This window comes from Macaca fascicularis, chromosome 1, assembly GCF_037993035.2.
Source record: "Macaca fascicularis isolate 582-1 chromosome 1, T2T-MFA8v1.1".
Taxonomy (NCBI): domain Eukaryota; kingdom Metazoa; phylum Chordata; class Mammalia; order Primates; family Cercopithecidae; genus Macaca; species Macaca fascicularis.
In genome coordinates, this window is record NC_088375.1 from 33,040,872 (window position 1) to 33,061,280 (window position 20,409).

Below are 20,409 nucleotides of genomic sequence, written 5' to 3' on the forward strand. Positions count from 1 at the left end.
GTTAGATAGTGCACTTTCTACCATAGCACAAGCATCTATGTAATTATGTCTAAATTTCTAGGCCCAGATTTTTTTTTTTTTTTTTGAGGCAGAGTCTCGCTCTGTTGCCCAGGCTGGAGTGCAGTGGTGTGATCTCAGCTCACTGCAAGCCCTGCCTCCCAAGTTCACACCATTCTCCTGCCTCTGCCTCCCAAGTAGCTGGTACTACAGGCGCCCACCACCATGCCCGGCTAATTTTTTGTGTTTTTAGTAGAGACGGGGTTTCACCATGTTAGCCAGGATGGTCTCTATCTCCTGACCTCATGATTCACCTACCTCGGCCTCCCACAGTGCTGGAATTACAGGTGTGAGCCACCGTGCCCAGCAAGGCTCAGACTTTTAAATGATATACTTTTCCATAGTTGGTTCCATGAATTATTTAAAAGTTTCATGAAGAAAGACCACTCATCGTGAGCCAAAGGCCATTGATGGCAATCAGACAAGGGATCCAAATTCAGGCCTCCTAGTAACCATTTCCATAAACAACTTTGCTTTCCTGCTCAATGAGCAAAGAGATTTCATCAAAATTTTGGAGGAAAAAAGGGAGCATTTATTCTTCAGTCTTTCCCCCCTCTGGAGAAAGCCCAAGTTTGTTTTGTCTATTGGATTTGAATATTGCATGTGCTACCATCATTTATGAGAGTCATTTGGTGATCAGATTGCATGTCTCCCTTGTTTAGGTAGTTCTGCAGATGGATTGGCAGTTGCTCGCATACAGCTGTGCACATCTGGCATGCAGGTGGGTTTTCTGATAGGCTAGCTTGCTTACAAAATGATTTCTTCTGGGAATGAAGAGGAGAGATTGCCCAAGGCCTGAGATGAAGCTGTCCACAAGCTTGGACACTGATTTGTTTCTAACAATGGTTTTCTGAGCAGGGTAGTTTGGGAAAGATGATGAGAAGCATACACCTAGAAAACGAGGGGTCACAGTTCCCATCCTCAAAGGCGGGTGTGTGCCGAGGCCTAAGTTGGTTTTGTGGGGGTGGGCCTGAGAGAGTTTGGAGAGTTAATGCTCTAGTCAAAACTGTATCTATGGATATTTATGGATGAAATGACATGATAAGTTAGAATTGCTTCAAAAAAATCCTATGTGGGTGTGTGGGGGTGTGTGGGGAATGGGGTTTATGGATGCAACAAGAGAGATGTTGGGTTGATGATTTTTATAGCGGAGTGATTAGTACATGGGGTTCATTGACAACTCACTCTATTTTTACGTATTTTTGAAATTTTCTAGAATAAAAAATTAAAAACAAAATCTGTTCCTACATATGGGCCTCCAGAAGCACAATTAATCCCGGTAGGCCTCTTGTTAATTCCAGGTAGTGGATGGCTGGTAGGGTCTAGGCATGGACACAGGCGATAGGAGGAGCAGGAGGTGGGTGGGGGGTCCCTCACACAGCCAAGGGAGGGAGAGTGGACTTGGCGTGTTTCTCCTGTGACACGTTATTCTCTGCTGTACCCGTCAGAAGGCAGGTGTCGTTTCCTCATGCTCCATAGCTGTCCCCTCTCCTCTCCTCTTCTCCTTGGCAATCTCTCCAAGGAGCTCAGGGTTGCATGGGGCCTAGAAATATGACCAGAAAAGGGCTGGTAGAAACAAAATGGGTACTAACGCCACATTCTGCACATTCTGGCAGAATTCCAAACCTAATCTAAGGTATAGCCTGAGAAAAGGAGAAAGGTGAAAGAGAACAGAAAGGTGACAAAGTAAACTGAGAAACCGAGGAAGTTTTAGAAGAAATGCTCATCTTTTGGGAGAGAGAAATGCTCATCTTTCTGGCCATCTCCTTGCTAACAGAACATAGAGATGCCCAGCAGAAGTGAGGGGTGAGTGCCTCAGGCCACCAGAAGAGAACTGGGCGGCCTCTCTGGCCGTTGATGTGCTGGTAGCAGCTGGCTCTGCCCCACGCTCACCAGGAGAAGGTCATCCTCTGGATTTCTCACAGCCTTCGTGGAGGAAGCAGCGGCTAGCTTTCCATAGGAGAGCCTCTGCCAGGCCCCCTTCTGGACCCTTCCAAAACCAAAAGTGCTCTGCACCAAGCTCCTAAATGACCTTTCCATTCCTGACTCCAGTTGGTGTCTATGGTTAGCTTCCCTCCTTTCCTCCTGGGGACACTAAGGTCTGGGGTAGCGGCCCTGGAGCCACACCACGGGAGCCAGTGCCTGGGCAGTGAGGTGAGAGCACCAGCGGCTTCCAGAGAGTCCATTTGGCTGCGTGACCACGAATAGCTGCACCGACTCGAAAAGGACGCCCACTCCTCTGAAACACACTCTGTGTGCTTGAGTCAGACACATTCTGTTCTCTCCATCCTGACGGGAGCCTCCGTGAGATCCACTCTCAGTCGAGGGGTCTCTACAACCTCTCTTCTTGAACGCCCACTCTCCCAACCTGTTTTTCTTTGTATCCGCTGCTCTCCCTGTGTCTTCCTCCCGCCTCTGACTCTATCCTGCACCCCCTTCCCATCTCTCTGGTCTGTGCCTCCCTTCCCCTGATTCCTCCCACCAGCCTGTCACTGTGCCGCCCTCCTCTCCCTTCCCCACCCCGCCCCCTCCTGCCCGCTTCTCTCTGCTCCACACAGCTGGGCTCTCTGGGGATGTGGCTGTTTGGACTGCAGTTCTATGGGCACAGGTGGCACTGGCAGATGCAAGTCCTTTCCATTCATGTGGGTAAACAGTAAACATTACATTAAAATATTCATCAGCAGGCCCTCTGTCTGAATGTTAATCTGGGGCCGGAGCTGATTCATAGTCCCCGGCACCAGCTCCTGGGCAGAGCCCAACAGTGACGATGCAACTCTGCAGCAGTAGAGTGGTCAGGAGAGGTCGGCCCGGGAGCAGAAGCATTGATTTTACATTTGGTTTAAGAGTGATACACGCTGGAGCTTTCTGGCCAGAGAAACTGCCTGTCTGCCTGGGGAGGAAATGCTTTTGTAGGGCAGTCACTGCAGCTGAGCGCGGCTGGACCTGAGCAGACCTGTAGAAGAAGCAGGTATCTGACACTGGGCTCCTGGTCGCCTGTTTATGACTTTCGTATTTTTATGTCTGGCTATGTGCAGAGTGCTAACAAGCCCGGTGGCTCCTTAAACACCCACTGGTGATCCATTTGCTCTCTGTCGTTAACAGTGGCACACCATGTATCCATTCCATTTCACAGTTAAAGCCTAGGAATCCTGTTGGATTCTGGACAACGCCTCAATGATATCGAAGAAAAATCTAGACTCTTTCTAAGGGATAGATTTTTGGAGGAAGGATGGCACACAGTTCTCAGTGTCTAAAACATTTCTTCCTCAGGAACTTCTTTCCGATAATGAATCTAGATCCCTTGTACTCCGGAAGAGTTGAAAATGGGTCAGGCATGGTGCTCTAGGTGAGACTCTTCATGTATAAGAGACCTCTGTTAGCTCACACACTGTCTTCAGCATTCACTTCTGCAGGCACGGCTGCATTCATTCATTCATTCATTCCTTCATTGCTCACCCACTCATTTATCTGATGACCATTTATGGATTGCCTGCCCAGTGACTCATACTGGGCCAGGCAAGGGTGAAGAGATGAGTTGTCCTCCCGGCCTGCCCTTGAGAATTCACAGTCCAGTGCAGAAGAGAGACAGATACATCGTGCACAGGGCTAATTAGTCAGTGCAAAGAGCTATGGGAACCTAGATGAGGGAGTGACAACACCTCACAGATGTTGTTTCAAGAGATTTTTGAGCTCCTCAAAGGCAAAGATCCTACTGTAGTCACATGTTTAATTTTAGTGGTTGCACAGTGCCTGCTTCATAGTGAGTGCTCATGGAATGTTTGTTGAATGAATGAATGAAGGTTGTTCTTAGGACACAAAGATGTGAAAGATGATCCCTGCTATCCAGGAGCTTAGCTTTGTTGGGGAAACAAGAAATTATTGAAGGCATGAGTGAGCATGGGGTCAAACAGTCACCTCCTTACTGAGATCTTCTAAATTTGCTTTCTATAATACCCCCACTGTACCCCATACGGGGATATCTAAGCACCCACAAAACTTTACTATATATTGTTTGTTGTCTGCCTCTCTAGCTGGACTACATGGGACCAAGCTCTGGGAATAGTCCACCCTGCGGCCATTCCCTCAGGACATATCCATGACAATTACATGCTGTCTAACTGAACTTGTATATTGAGGCAGAGTGGTACTCATGACATCAGAAGTGCCATTTGTGCAGCGAGAAGCTGAGACCTGCGTCAGGCATTTCACATAGGCAGTCACAATAATCCTCGCACACTCAACCTGTCTCTTTTTGAACTCATTCAGGAGGCGGAGCAGATTTCAGAAGTCTTGCTAGAGTCGCTGAATATTACATTGTGTTACTTCCCCACATCCTGTCACCATGCCTCTGAGAAACACTGGATTATACTGCGGGGAGAGCCTTTCAACATCCTGCTGGCTGATGTTTAACATCCCACTCTCTTCAAGGCATTTTGGAATCGATGTGAAGAAGTCTTTGCATTGTTTCTCTATATAGAGAAATTCATGTTCTCGTGAGTTTTCCTGTTATTAAAATAGAAAGGCTCATCACTTTTATTTTTTGAGTGCCTGATTCCCACAGATACTAAAAAATGATATCTGTGTCCCTGCTATTTTAATACTCCAGTATATATGCTACTGAGGTCTGTTGGAGCCTAATTCGTCTCACTAATTTAAATACCTTTCACCAGGTATTCCCCAACTTCTCCTTGTTTTCCCACCCTGCCAATCTGTGTTGATGTGCTACATATGTCTCTCTAATAACCTGGGTGGGAGCTCAGCGCACACATGGCTCCTTATTCCATGAAATAAGTAAAAATTAAAGTGCTGGCTGGCACGCACTCTTCTTGGTGACTCGGGGCTGCCATATGCAGAAGCATCTCTGGCACTGTTTACTGAAGTCTCTCATTTTCTGTCTTGCTGGGATCTGGGAATACTTTAAATATTCAGCTCGAGGTAGTGCTTAACATTTATTAACTGCTGATTCTGTGCCAGGCACCGGGCAGGGCATATCCACATTCATCTCACCACCCCCACGAGACCATTCTGTGAGGCTATAAAATGGTCCTCATTTTATAAACAAGAAACTGAGGCTCCGAGCTGAAAGGAACTGGCTCCAAGTCTCCTAGCTGTTAAAAAGGGACACAGGAGTTCTCATCTAACCTTCTGTGTTTTATAGACATCTGTATAGGGCTTACTGTGTTCTAGATGCCACTGTAAACATTTTACAAACATGAACACTTTTAATCCTCATAACAACCCTGTGAGGGAGGTAGTATCTGATGCTAACAGATAAGGAAACTGAGGCATGGAGGGGTGGAATCACTGCCCTCATTTATCTAGCTGCAGCACTCTGCTGCCTCTCCCCCATAGGTCCTAGACTTCAAGTCATGCCTGTCCAGGCCAAGGGTGTTAGAGAGGATATCCCAACAGAACAAAGCTCATCCTGAGGCTAAAAAGCTCGCTCTTTTCTGATTTTCTTAATTGTGATACTAATTGCACAGCTGTCTAGGCATTCTTCTTTTCCTCCTTGCTTTCTTTTAATAATCCTTCAGGGAAAAAAAATAGTACTTACAATCTAATTTTCCAGAATGCATACTTTGCGGCCAGCCCTCCTTTTCCTCTTCTCTTCACTTCCCCTTGGTTTTGGTTTGGCGTGGGAGCAGAATCCGCTAACTCTGAGAGATCATGTGCTCCTCCGCCTGCCCCATCTCCCTCTCTCTCACCGTCAATTACAGCAAATGTCATTAATTTGAAAGGCAAGGGACCAGGAAGAATGGATTTTGAATTAACTAGTTCAAATAATCTGATATTTTTACTGGAGCATGACAGGGTATCCAGTTAACTGGGGAACAACAATTGCTTCCAATTGTGCATTCTCTTGGATAAACCGATATCTGCTTAACAAGGTTTTTCTGTAAAGGGCAATCAAATAGTCATTTGTGTTTCACGGGGCTTCTGAGCCTGGATCCTAATGCCTAGGGCAGCTGCTGTTGTGTGTTGTGTTGTACTGCCCTGTGGGAGAAATAAGTTTCCACTTCATGCAAGAAAGCATGCTTCTGGGACTCCCTGGGGCTCAGACATATTATCTGCCCTAGACCCTCATCGGTACCATGAGTCGGTTCCTTGGATTCTTTAGTGTTAGGTAATAATCATCAGTGCTTATATTAAACACATCCTGGCTGGGCACGGTGGCTCACGCCTGTAATCCCAGCATTTTGGGAGGCCGAGGCGGGCAGATCACCTGAGGTCAGGAGTTTGAAACCAGCCTGGCCAACTTAGTGAAACCCTGTCTCCACTAAAAATAGAAAAATTAGCTGGGCGTGGTGGTGTGCACCTGTTGTCCCAGCTACTCGGGAGGCTGAGGCAGGAGGATCGCTTGAACTCAAGAGGTGGAGGTTGCAGTAAGCCAAGATCGTGCCACTGCACTCTAGCCTGGGTAACAGAGAGAGGCTCTATCTCAAAACAACAACAGCAACAACAAAAACAAAGCAAAAAAAACAAAGAAAACGAACAAACAAAAAACAAATCCTGCTTGGGTCTTGTAAAATTCCTGGTAGCAGAAATGACTAACGATTCACCAAAATCTGGTGCAACCCCTTGCATAGTAAGAAATTGCTGCCAGGAGCAGCTGCGTCACTACAGGCTACATTATCCAGCCCCCTGGCATTCAGGTCCAGTTTTTGTTGATGGTATATGAGCCTGAGTGGTCTGTGTTGCTCCCAGGATGAGAATGGAATGTAGGTGAGTCTTTCCCTTTCTTCTCTATCTGCTATCTGGATGCAAGGATTCTCAGGACCAGGGAATGGTAGAGCCATAATGCAGAGAAAGAAGCCTTAACCCCTTGGTCATCACAAAGAGGAAGACTGTCCTGCCGATGAGAACACCCATACTGGGCTGGTACGAGAGGAAAATAGCCTTCTCTCGTGCAGCATCTATTTGTTCCCACAGCTCTTGTTAGCCTAACTTATGCACCATCATCCATCCCTCTTTTATTATTGTGTTTTTCTTCCTAGCATAGGCAGAGGAGGTCCATGCCCTAGTTTGAAGCTAAGCAGAGAAGGAATATGGTATTGGGGAAAACCATCGAGGGAGAGCATACATGCTAGAGAGCTGGCAGAGTGCAAGGAGGTGGGAGTTCAAAACCTGACTATATAAAAGTCATCCCCTGGGTAATAACTTAAGTGAGCTGCTTATCTGGTATGGTCAATTACCATGCAGCACATATAACCGTTAGTATCATCATCTATTAATAATATGTGCTATATTAATGTGGTTGTAGCTGCATTTGATGATAGCATTAAACTGTTTGCTCTGCCTTCTGTTGCTCATATTCAGGCTACCACACTTTGTGTAACAAGGTCATTTGATCACACTTAAAAAGAAAAACAACAAGAGAGGCAACATTAATAGGAAAGAAAACCTATGAAAGTCGACATACCACAAAGCACATGCCTCGGGCTTTGGCTCCTTCAAGGTTGATATTGTGTGGGATCTCGCCAATCATGAGTTTAGTTTCTGGCTTGTTTTTGTTTTTGTTGTCAGCTTTTCCTTTCCAAATATATACAGAAGAGGCAAAAAAAAAAAAATTGCTTCAGAGTAGAAATTGGATATGACATCATCTTCTTCTCCAATTAAAAATTACAAAGGAAAGCATGCCTCATGAGTAATAATAATAATCACAATTAAAATAACGGACAGGTTTGAGTATTTAATATGGGCCAGCAGAACTCTAAGGGCTCCACTCATCACATGCAGGATCGTAAAGTTGGGCTCTCCCTGCAAGAATGATGGGAGCTGACCTGGCTTCTCCCTGCTCCTTGGCCCATCCCATTACCTTTGTTTCCCATGTACCTCCTGCTCAACTTAAGACCTGGGTATATGTTTTGCATGTGCAGCCCCTGTTCACCTTCCTCCACACCCTCCCTTCTGGAACGATCAGACTCTGCACCCCATCTTTAGCAGGTGTGGCTTTCTTTACCATATCCCTTTGTCCTATGCAAAGGTCTTCTTCTGGCTAGGTTTTTCTGGGGAAGAATGGCTAATCAAGAAAATTACTCCTTATAATTAGTTCATCAAAGTGCTCCCCTTATAGCCATCAGATGCCGTCAGTGTCCTGGTTCACGTGCCCTGAAAGTCCTTCTGGAGTGGGTTAGAGTGAAAGGAGAACCTACCTTTATTGTGGTTTCTCTCAGCGGGAAGCACACGGGCCTATTTCTCTCTTTCATTCCCTCTGCCTCTCCTCCCAGTCAATCTACTACATAACTACTGTTGCCCCTACCATATGTTTAGAATAAGACTGAACTTGTTTGACAAGCACAAGTCATGGTGCAATACAGCAGAAAATCTGAAAATGAAAGTATCCCAGAAAATACAATGCCTATGGATGTGGCCATCAGAGTCTAGACTTCACATGTAACTTGCCTCATGTCTCCTACCCCCGCATATGATGATAATTCTGTTCCATGGAAGCCTCAATATACTTGAGACTTGAACCAAATGGGAACAATAGTCAAGTCAGAACAGCAGCCTGGTGGAGCTCAAAGGCTGACTTTTCACCACGTGGAGGACATGAATGAGTCACTACTTCCAGGAGGGATTTTTTAGCTTCTACTATGACACATCAGTCACTTGAGTTTCTCGGAATGAATATTGAGCTCAGGGAGTTGCTTGCTAGAGGGGAAAGCTAAAAAGTGGAGCTCAGGCCTTACAAGTCACATTCTCCTCAGTTTCCATTTTTCTTGTGTGGATGTAGAATTTCTAAGTGGATTTGGGGCCTGGGAGGACCTCCAAAGCCCAGTGGCTCTGACCTAGCTGTAGACCCAGTAACCCCAGGACGCTGTAATAGGCCCAGGTGAATAGAAGCTGTGTGTTGACAACAAATGATGCTGGGAGGAGGGCTGGGCAGGCAGGGAAAGCCAAGGCTGGGCTGTTGCTGGGTGACCTTGGGGACAAGTGTGTGTTTGACTTCTGTGCTTCTCTACAAGACTCAGTTAGAGTTTTGTTTTAAAAGCAGAACCAGATGCTGCCTCTGAGCTCAGCTTTAGGGCTGAAAATAAATTAGGAAAAGAGGGCTCCATGCAGCGAGGCAGCAGCGCAAGGAATGCAGCATGCCCTAAAAAAGCCATGAAGACCATGTCACAGAAGGGGAGTCTCCCTGTTCAAAGGTGCTGGACAGAAGAGGTAAGGAGCAGGAGGATGCTTAGCCCTTTGCCTGGCTTTCCCCTTTTAGCAGTTGTGCTGTTAGCTAAATGCGATCTTGGCAAAGAAATAGCCATCCACTCCTAATGGGAAAGGAAGAAAAACAGAGCCAGGCAGAATGGCAATGGGCTTGTGCTCCAGTGGCTTAGAAAGGAGTCCAAGATGGCCCCAACATTTCCATCCCCTGATATACACACCTTGTGTGATGCCTCCCCATGAGTGTGATGAGAAACCTGTGAATATGGCGGGAGATCATGCCCATGATTATGTTGTGTTGTAGGGCAACGGGGAGTTTGTAGATGCCTTTAAGTTCTCTAATTAGTTGACTTGAGTTAATCGAAAGGGGTAAGTCAGTGGACACATTCTGATGTGGAGAATGCTGGAGTGCTATGTTCAGACCTCCTCTTTGGGGCAGACTCATTGAACTCCCATGCAGGGAATATTGACTGTTGAAAGCTCACAGCTGTGGCCCTCACTGAGAATTGCCCTAGGATAGAGGGAACTTCCCCATGCAAGACTTCCCTTTCAAGATCTTTGCAGGGATACAAACTCCTGGCTCCTTGCCTCAATTTGACACAATTCTGATGGGTCATCTTAGTTCCAGAGCTTCCTATAGGGTCAACTGAAGCCTCAATTAAAGCCACATATGAGTCAGTTTTTCCCACTGCTCAATCTTGCCTTCCTCACCTTCTTAGAGGCCCATCTCCCAAAAGTTCCCCCCAATAAACCTCTTGCATGCAATTCCCTGGCTCAGAATATGTTTTCAGGAAAACAAGTCTAAAGCAATGAATAAGAGTTAGCACAACAAAGATGCAGTGGCGAGGGTTACAGACAGGGAGAACAGCACCTGCAGAAGCCCAGATGAAAGTGAGGCTTTTGAACTTCAGAAGACAGTATATAAATTAACATGGTTGGGAGAGATCAGAAGGTATGAAAGACATGATCAAATATGCCCAAGGCTGCAGGATGGACAGACCCCCTAGATGAACCAAGGATATTCTTTGTTTTTTAAGGGGTTCTGCAATTATCCCATAAATATTGGAGCAGGGCTCGAGTGCCTGACAACAGGATCTTGAAATGTGGTCAGCATATGCTCATCCCAACCCTGCTCCCTGGAGTGTCCACATGTGTGAATTAGAGAAAATAGGATGCCCCACTGCAGTGGTGCATGAATGGACACAAGTCCTTATGAACAGCCAGTACACGTTGCTGAGGATGACTGGGAGACCAGAGGACCCATGGCCAAGGGAATGGAAGCCTCTCTAAGATGAGAAGGTACAGCTGAAGGGGCCCCTGGAAGGCTGCATTCCAATAGCAATGGGCCCTGAGGATGGATCCCAACCAAGGACAGAGCTTATGCCTCGGTGCTCAGAGTTTAAGGAAGCGCAGAACCGTGCCCTTTTTCTGTAACGGACTGTAATAGCACTATTCATATGGAAGGAATCAATATATTTTTAGAGTGTTATATTATCATATACTATCTATAAATTAGGTTATTATATATATGTACATGAGAGTACTTGGTAAACGGAAAAAGAGCTGTACAGATGAAAGCTATTCTGTCTTCTTCTATGGTATTTATGTAAATGAGCCAACAGGGATGACTGTCACCTGGAAACTGTAAATCCCTGTACAAATGAGAAGTTGAATGATTAGGTATTTCACAAGGTACCTTGGGCCCCGGGCAGGCAGGTCCTGGCTTCCATTCCACAAGGGCAGCTTTCTCCCAGCAGAATGAGCGCTGTGTGCAGAGCGAGTGGGCTGAAATCTCATGACGCTCCATTCACAGAGCCGTGGAATAACAGCATTCAAGCTGAGCAATTTGCAGAGAGTAAATTAAGGGGAATAAAACTCCTGTAACAGATCCTGGGAGGAGGGAGGAGACAAAGAGGAAGATGGGGGAGGCAGGCAGAAATTTTTTAGCAATGCCTTCCTTTTGAGGTAATCTGTTACGTGCAGCCTGCAGGGAATGGAAGTTAGGCCAAATTGTGCCCCCATGGAATGCTCTTCCCGGTGGGATGTTGAGTTTACGCATTGACAAAGGGCTTCTAGTCTCCAAAAGCCTTCTCCAAGGTGCACCCTCATGGCAGATGCTGCGACGGGCTGCACGGTGGGGTGTACGAAGAAGGCTTATGCCCAGGAGCTCTTCGAGGATTCACACTTGTTTTGCCAATGATGAGGCTGGTCCTAGAAGGAACTGGTCTTGGAAGGGAGTTTCTAGGTTGAAAAATCTCCCTTGGGCTCAATGGTTCAGCTAACATCTTTAATATTTCATATTACTGTGATTCCAGCTGTCACTTCTCATTCAACCAATGTTCAATGAGTGGCTGTCTTTTCTAGGCCCAGTGCTAGGCGCTCTGCATGCATTATCTCTGCATCCCTTACAATACTGCAAGGTAGATACCATTAGTATCTGTTTTATAGATGTGGACAGAGGCTTTAAGAGGATGGATAACTGCTCCACCCAAGCAGAGGCGGCAGGTAGCGGTGAGCAGAGCTCACTAGAATCGACACTTTGTGCAGCTGCTAACATCTCACAGCTTCAGCAGCCCCTAAACTCCCTCCTTCGCCCTCACCCCTGCCTTGCCTCTGCTGTGAGTTGAGTGCTTATTTCTCCCACTCACTCTAGCTGTGGCTGCTGTCTGCAGGTCTACTCAGTGTGGAGAGCACCTCCTGCCCTGCCAGCCGACGTCCCTGTGGGTCAGTCCCCTCCCCAGGGCAAGTGAGTCCTGCTGCTCCCTCAGCATGGAGCCCCCGCCCCTCCATAAGGAAAAACTCCAGGAAAGCTCCAGGAAAGCTGGGTCAGAGTGGTTATCAGAATTGGGTCCCCAGCAGAGTTCATGTGTTGGAGCCCTAGTCCCCCGGACCTCCGAATGTCACTGTATTTGGAACTAAGGCCTTTAAAAAGGTGATCAAATTAAAATAGGTCTTATGGGTGGGCCCTACTCCAGTATGACTGGTGTCCTTATAAGAAGAAGAAATGTGGACACAAGTACAGAGGGAAGATGACGGGAAGAGACACAGGGAGGAGGTGGCCATCTAGACGCCAAGGAGAGAGGCCTGGAACAGATCCCTTTCTCACTGTCTGCTGACACATGGACCTCGGACTCCCAGCCTCCAGGACTGTGAGGCTATACCTGCTTGATGTGCAAGCCCCAGCCTGTGGGACGGTGTTCGAGCAGGTCTGGGAACAGAATACAAGGTCGTCTCCGGTCTGCAGCCCCCACACCCACACAGGCTGTCTCGGCTGTGCCCACCTCTGCTCCTCCCCCTCCCGCGTGTTTTGGCTGCTTGGCATTTATTTAGCCCTCTCTGCTGACAGGAGCGGCTCTGCGCCACAGAACAACAGGAAGCCTGGCTCCCCTGCAGAACTCTTTCCCACTGGGCTCATCTCCGGCTTCCCCCGGCGAGGCAGGAGCAGGACTGACGGGCTGGCTGAAAGGCAGCTGAGAGATTCCTACCCAGGGCTAACGGAGCGGAGTGAGCAGGGAGGCCGCGCACTAAGCATGCGTTCTCAGCCCTGTTCCCTTCGCGGGGACGCTGGGGCCTTTTCCAGGAGGTCAGCACCTCCGCCTCACTACACCAATGGAGGCGGCCAGAGACGTCAGAGCAGCGCCTGGGCTGAGGCAGGAACTGAGATCCGCTGAAGACGCTGCCCACGCCCGAACCAGCACCGCCTCAGTGGGCAGCATGCTGCCCGGAAAATGCCTGGGTGTGAATCCCAGCTCTGCCATTGATTGGCTGTGTGAATTTAGGCAAATTACTCAACCTCTCTGAATAGTTTTCTCTATTTACAAAATTGCAATTCTCAATTAATAGGATTGTTATGAAGAGCATATAAGAAACAACAGATGAAGCCGGACATGGTGGCTCACCTGAGCCATCCGAGCACTTTGGGAAGCCGAGGTGGGTGGATCACCTGAGGCCAGGAGTTCGCCCAGTCTGGCCAACATGGCAAAACCCTGTCTCTACTAAAAATACAAAAATTAGCCAGGTGTGGTGGCACATGCCTGTAATCCCGGTCACTCGGGAGGCTGAGGCGAGAGGATCACTTGACTCCAGGAAGTGGAGGTTACAGTGAGCTGAGATCACACCACTGTACTCCAGCCTGGGCGACATAGGGAGACTCTGTCTCGGAAACAAGAGATGAAATGGATTCTGTAAATGATGGCCACAATTACCTACCAGGTGAGGTGGGATAGAGAGAAGAATTGGGAAGCCATTCTTAGCGGCACTAGGCTGCTCTGGAAGGATGATTCTATGAAGGAACACTGAGTAATAGAAGCCTCCTTCAACTTTCTGAATGAGCCTCAAAACACGTTTAAAAAGGTGCTGATTCGAGAGTGCCTTTCTGTTATATTGGTTCAGAAACAATGTGTTTCCTGTTTTCCTTCCAAATTGTTAGTGGTCATTGAGAGCACTTTTGTGGGTTATATTCTAGCCAACATTCTAAACACTTATGTTAGCTCAGTTAGAAACTAAATCGTGTCCCCCTAGATTCATATATTGAAGTCCTAACCCCCAGCACTTGAGAATGTGGCTGTTTTTGGAAATAGGACACATAGGAGTGTGATGATTAATGAAGCTGTTAGGGTGGGCCCTAGGCTAATCTGACTGCCATCCCTATAAGAAGAGGAGACTGGAGCACATGGCGAGGGGACACACACGCATGGGGAAAAGGCCCTGTGAGGAGGCAGCAAGAAGACCCCCTTTGCAAGCCTAGGAGAGAGGTCTCAGAGGAAATGCATCCTGCCAACACCTCGATCTTGGACTTCAGCCTCCAGAACTGTGAGAAAATAGACTTCTGGTTTTGAAGGCTCACAATCTGCAATCACTTGCTAGGGCAGTCCAAGCAAACAAACACAATCATCACAACAAAGAGGCAGGGAATAGCGTTGGTCCCATTTTGATTCGTTCACTTATTTGGTGCAGATTTTCTAGGTACCCACTCTTGGCCAGGCCTCAGTTAGGTGCCAAGGATGGAGTGGACACAGGCTTGCCCTGGAAGAGATAAAAGACCAGTGTGCTTATGCGAGGTAGAGACAGACAAGTAAGCAGACCCTAACAGTACAGCAGGGGTACGTGTCACAACATGGAGTGTGCAGCCAACAGGGGCCCGGTTATACCAAGGGTCCTGAAGCCAAGTCAGATGGGGTGTATGTAAAGTCTTCATTCGGGTTCGCTGGTCATTGTTTGCAAAGCCCTTGCCATTGCTCCGTGGATAAGGACAGCCTCAGTAGCTGAGCCTCCACCTCCCTCTGCAGTGGTGGGTGTGCCCCGCTGGGGGTGGGGAGCAGGGGCAGTGTGTGGGGATACAGGCCAATGAGGATGGAGTTGCTATGATGCACCCTCAGTGCCACATGAGGTTTCATGGGTTGCCTGGGAATCCTGATTTCAAGGATTTCAAATATTAATTCACCTGCAGGGTCATTTGGGTCTTCCCACAATGGTCTTCCCTCTTTCTGCTTTCCCAGATATGAAACCCCCTATGCTGCCATCAGAGTTCTTTTTTCTAAAATAGAACCACAGCTAATGACAACTGAACACTCCTATGTAGCAGGAATGTTACATGAGTCCTTTGATATCATCACCTGATGGAGTCCCAGAGTCTCCCTGAGTATCTGAGGCTGTTGCTAACCCTTGCTTTCTTGTCTGTCAGCCTCACTTCTGAACCCCCTTTCCCTGTCCCCCTACCTGATACATACCCCATGCTTCAGGCCTATATAGCCTCAACCTCATTCTTGTTCTCTCTTCTCTCTATAACAGTCCTCAGCCTCAAATGTTTTCTCTATCCACCCAGCATAATGAACTCCTACACATCCTTCAAGACTCAGTTTCTTCTATTTGTTTTCATGCAATACCCAGAAAATACTTCTATTAAAATACTTATCACAATGTATCACCTCCAACATGTTTTCTTGTCTCTGTCTGGCACCAGCCTGAGTGATAAGGAGGGGCTGTCTGTTCATTTTGTATCTCCAGCGTTTAGCACATCAGTGATGCAAAGTGGGCATTAAAGCAACCTCTGTGGAATTTACTTACCTATTTATCTTTGTTTTTTTCTCCTTTTGAATTCTGGTGTTTTTGCTGTAGGAACAATCAACTATAGTCTTATCCCTTTATAAAAAAGACTGTGTATCCAGGAACAGAAAACCAAACACCACATGTTCTCACTCGTAAGTGGGAGTTGAACAATGAGAACACATAGACACAGGGAGGGAAACATCACACACGCGGACCTGTTGCGGGGGTGGGAGCAAGGGGAGGGAAGGCATTAGGACAAATACCTAATGTATGTGGGGCTTAAAACCTAGATGATGGGTTGATAGGTGCAGCAAACCACCATGGCCCATTTATACCTATGTAACAAACCTACACATTCTGCATATGTATCCCAGAACTTAAAGTAAAATAAAAATAATAAATAAATAAATAAATAAATAAATAAATAGATTGTGTATCTTTAAGTAAGAAGAACCCTAGATACAGCCCTGTTGGTTGCTGTGGTGGGCAGCCTTTGGGATGGTCCCCAGTCATGCCACCTCCTGGTATTTACACCCTTGTCTAATTCCCTCCCCTGGAGTGGGGGCTGGATTTATTGACTTACTTCTAACAGTTAGAATATGGCAGAAGTGACTGGATTATAAAAAGACCAGGTCACTTTTAATACTGGGTTATAAAAAGGCTGTGGCTTCTGCCCTGGGGCTTTTCTTCTCTCAAACTCCTGACTGTGGTGGGAGCCAGCTGCCATGTTAAGTAGCCCTGTGGAGAGGCCCACATGATGAGAAGCAGAGGCCCCCAAGGACCCATGGGTGTGCGTGGGAGCAAATCTTTCTCCAGTTCTGCCTTGAGATGACTGCATCCCCAGCTAACAGCTTGATTGTAACCTCACAAGAGACCCTGAGCCTGAACCAACCAAGCTGCTTCCAGATTCCTGGCCCTCAGAAACCGTGAAGCACTGGATGATTGTTGTATGAAGCCAGTTAGCGTGGGGTCATTTGTGACTCAGCAACAGACCATTAATACAATCATGTTCTCAAAACGACCTTCTTGTACTTCTCCCTTCTAACTCCTGCAGCACCACGTGAGCGAGCTCATGGGCAGAAACTATCTCATGTTTCCTAACGATGTGAGTCAGCCCTAGTCAGCCCTCTCCACAGAAGTAGATGATAGATTCTTTGAAGGCAGGGACTGTATCTTAAAAGTAAACAGACATTGTTCACAGAGTATTTATAGAATTACCTTGGAAGAATTTTCCTGTTTCCTAGCAGAAAACCAGTAGGAGCCATTATTTTGCTGGGGTAATTGTTTCTAGTTTTCTCTTTCTCTCTGGACCAGCCTAGGAAGTATGATCCTTCCTCCACCAGTGATGTGTTTATTTGATAACAGTAAAAAAAAAAAAAAGAAAAGTTTTTGACCAAACACCTACAAGCTTTTTTCAATTACCTGGTAAAGTCACTTAAGCTGAACTCTTTCGCAGCACTGATCCTTTTCTTTCTCCTTTTCGAATTGCTAGATGGGAGAGAAAATGGTCTTTGGATGATAAAGCCTGTTTCCAGGTTATCTTTGAGGAAAATGTAATCCACTGTATTCTTCTGCTCCAAGTTTTTCTCCTGCCTCCTGATTTTCTTGGCTCTTATCTCCTTTTCATTATTTCACAGTTGCTTGGGCACCTAAAAAACTTCTCCCTCCCTAACTCCCTGACCCTCATTTTCCAGAGTTTGTTTCATGGCACTTCCAAGCCACCTCACCCCTGATGCTTGTCACTAGGTTGAGAAAAAGCTGGCAGAGAGGACAGGCTTCTAGAAAATGATCTTTTCCAGTCAACTCAATAATAGCTTGGCCTAATAGTAAACCTAAAGAGTTAAGAATTCATAGTCTGATGTTAGCTTGAAAGGGCTGTATCTAAACTCTTTCTAACCAATGAAGAATGGATGCTTTGTTAAATGTAGAGATCTCTGGACCAGGGACCATCTTGTACTGTATTTTTAAATTTCTTTCTTTTTCCTGGGGATGGAACTAACATTTTCCAAATGGTGGAGACAGTCTTTATGGGGATGTGTGTATGTGTATGTGTTAAATTCTTTTCTAAAATGTATTTAAGGTCCAGGTACGGTGGCTCACACTTGTCTGTCTGTAATCCCAGCACTTTGGGAGGACGAGGTGAGCAGATTGCTTGAGCCCAGGAGTTTGAGAACAGTCTCGGGAACATGGCAAAACCCTATCTCTATAAAAAATAGAAAAATTAGCTGTATGTGGTGGTGCATGCCTGTAGTCCCAGGTACTCAGGAGGCTGAGGTGGGAGGAACACTTGAGCCCAGGAGGTGGAGGCCACAGTGAGTCATGTTTGCACCACTGCACTCCAGCCTGGAAGACAGAGCAAGACTCTGTCTCAAAAATAAATAAAATAAAATGAAATGAAATGTATTTAAGGGTTTTTCTATTCTAAGTTCAGGGACTTTGTTTTGTCTATAAATTACATCCTCATCTTAAAAGTGCACTTGATCCTAAGAACTGTGAAGACCTTTGCCCAAAGTGAAGGAAAAAAAAAAAGACACGACAAGTTACCATCCATGTGTGCAAAAGTTATCTGTTACTTTTGACCCTGACTCAGTTTACAACCTCTATCCTGTGTCCACCATGGCCTTTCCTGGTGAGTCAGCACCATCATTATTGTTTCCTACCCCTCTTCCAGGATGGAGGTCATTGTACTCGGTGAGTGGTTAGGTAAAGCAAATAATAACTATGATCAAATAATGTCCCTATAACTACAAGCTGTTGGAAAACTCTTAACTGGAACTACAAACTCCTGATTCAGGAAATCATAAAAAAAGAGAGTAAATAAGTATCTGGAATTTCAAATCAAAATAGTATTATTTGCTTATTTCAAAGCAAGTTTATTCTGTAAATCCAGGAGTTGGGAACATTTATCTTTAAAGTATCAGATAGTATATTAATGAGATAGCTTTGCCACAGCTTCCCCTGAAGTGATAGTATCCTAGAATTGGCAGATTGTTTTTCTAGAAAGTTTAGCAAGGATATTTTTTACAACATTCCCCGAAATTGTTCAGTTCCGAATTTATATAGAATGCACATTAAGACTAGTTTAGAGTAGAATTACTGAAAGGAATTAGCTGCTTATACGACAAAAATATCACCAACACGGAGGTGAATAGCCCACTCTTGCCTTGCAAAAGTGGATGTAATAGTTTTGTTATACAACTTCCTGCCTCAATTCAGCTAAGTTTTCCTGCCAACAGAACCAGAGTGTGGGCCTGTGGGACTCTCCGAGTTGGGACTCCCTGGATCCCTTAGCTTCTGTTTCTTCACAAGCAAGCCTCAGAGCCCGGTGCAGTAAACATATAATAAAACAAAGCTCTGCTGCGACTGAAACAACAGAGCATGCACAGCAAATTAATTTAAATAAAGCATGTCAAATATTTGCTTCACTTTAAATTCATAAAATGCCATTTCATTAAATTGTGTTTTCATTTATGTCAGGCAACTGTCATGCCGAAGCAACTTTTTATTATTTTAGAAGTTAGGAAATGTAGGAAAATACACTTTTAGAATAAAATACTGTCATGATAGAGATATTTGAGCCCTGTAATATTGATTTTATAGAGGAATGATGGATTGTGAAGTCTAAGGTTTTATTGTACTGCAATTAGAATAAACATTCATGGAAGGTCTCTACCTCCCCTCTATGATAACCCTGTGACAACTGTCATTTGGCACCTCTGAGAAGTAACACTCCTGGCTCTCATGACTCATGTACATCTTGTAGTAAGAGGCAGGGTTCTGAGCAGGCTGGGATCAAGACAAGGATGCTAAGGAAAACAAGAAGGCCTGCCTGAAAGGGAAGTTAATTTGTGAGTCATGGGGCCACCACTTCTAACTCCTGGGACTGCTTCTCACACTGACAAATCTCTGAGTTCCCCTTTCCTTCCCCTGACTCCTAGTGAGGTGATCATGGACTCTCCTCCCAGAAAGGCACAACAATCCTGAATTTTGGAACTCTTTCCTGGCATTGTTTCCTGGTACACAATGACTTCTCACTAAGCATGATATTATTACATTACTTTTTGAAGAACAAGACTTCTCATTCATTGCTAAAATCAACAACACATATTGGGTAACCACTCTGATCCAGCACTTTAATAGGTGCTACAGCTGTAGGATGATTGAGATAGAATCTCTTGACTCTGGAAGAACTTATGGTCTAGTAGGCAGAAATATTCATTAAAAAAATTCCAACATAAATGGATGTGGCATTCACTCCTAGAACATGTCTCCTTGGAACAGAACTCTCTTCACCCTAGAAAGAAGCATGTAAAAGGGCCAGAACTATCTGGGGAAAGTGAGCCATTTAGAAGGAGGAGCACCCTCTCCAAAGGAGTTAAGATCCATGACCATTTCAAGTAGGCAGCAGAGGCATCATCTTGAGGATTTCACTAAAGCTAATATTTCAATGAGATTGATTCTAAGTGTAAATTAGAAATATTTTTAAAATCTTTATCAGATACTCAAAGTCACAAGGTTTTCTTTTTTTATTTTCTGGCTATTAGGGAAAAGCAATTTTAAAAATACAGATATAGGATAGCAACTCTTAGTAGACTCTTTGGGTATCCATCAAACAAGTGATGACTTCTTTCCTCTATAACTATCCTCCCTCCAGCATATCCCTATGGAGATGGAGAGATGAGGACTATAGCCCCAGGCCCCTGAACCTGGTAAAAACAGCTGACCTGATTTGGGTCAGTTCTCTGCCTGGGAATTTAGAGTGGAGACTAAAAGAGTGCTAATCGGTCTTCAGTGTCCAGAGGAAAAGCACCTTTAAGAGTTGTGCAGAGTCCATCACAAGCATGAAAACACAGAGAGAGGACAGCGTTGGTCATCAAGAGAAGCAGAAATGAGAGATGGAGACAGCACATCATGGGTTTCTGGAAACGCATTAGTTCCTGGGGTCAGTCCCTTCCCAACATGTGCCCTTTGCTCTTTTGTTCTGCAAGACACCCATGGATTCTGCAACACACTTCCTCTTTTAGGTAAACCAGCTCCAGTTGGTTTCTGTAACTTGCAACCAGAAGTTCTGTGGTTTAGGTATAGTCCAGCCTAAATGACTGAATGGACCAAGGAATCAGCCATTTCCTCACTTGGATGCTATAGAAT

General features: G+C 45.7%; 1 protein-coding gene and 1 long non-coding RNA gene across 7 annotated transcripts in view; one reads left to right on the top strand and one right to left on the bottom strand.

Annotated features, from left to right (window-relative positions):
• Positions 1 to 20,409, bottom strand: part of TNR (tenascin R) — a 428,883-nt gene that overhangs the window by 165,118 nt on the left and 243,356 nt on the right. The window lies entirely within an intron of this gene.
• LOC135968535 (uncharacterized) lies at positions 713 to 4,586 on the top strand. The gene is made up of 2 exons (XR_010583388.1): positions 713 to 778; positions 4,324 to 4,586. It is a non-coding gene; the product is annotated as an uncharacterized lncRNA (long non-coding RNA).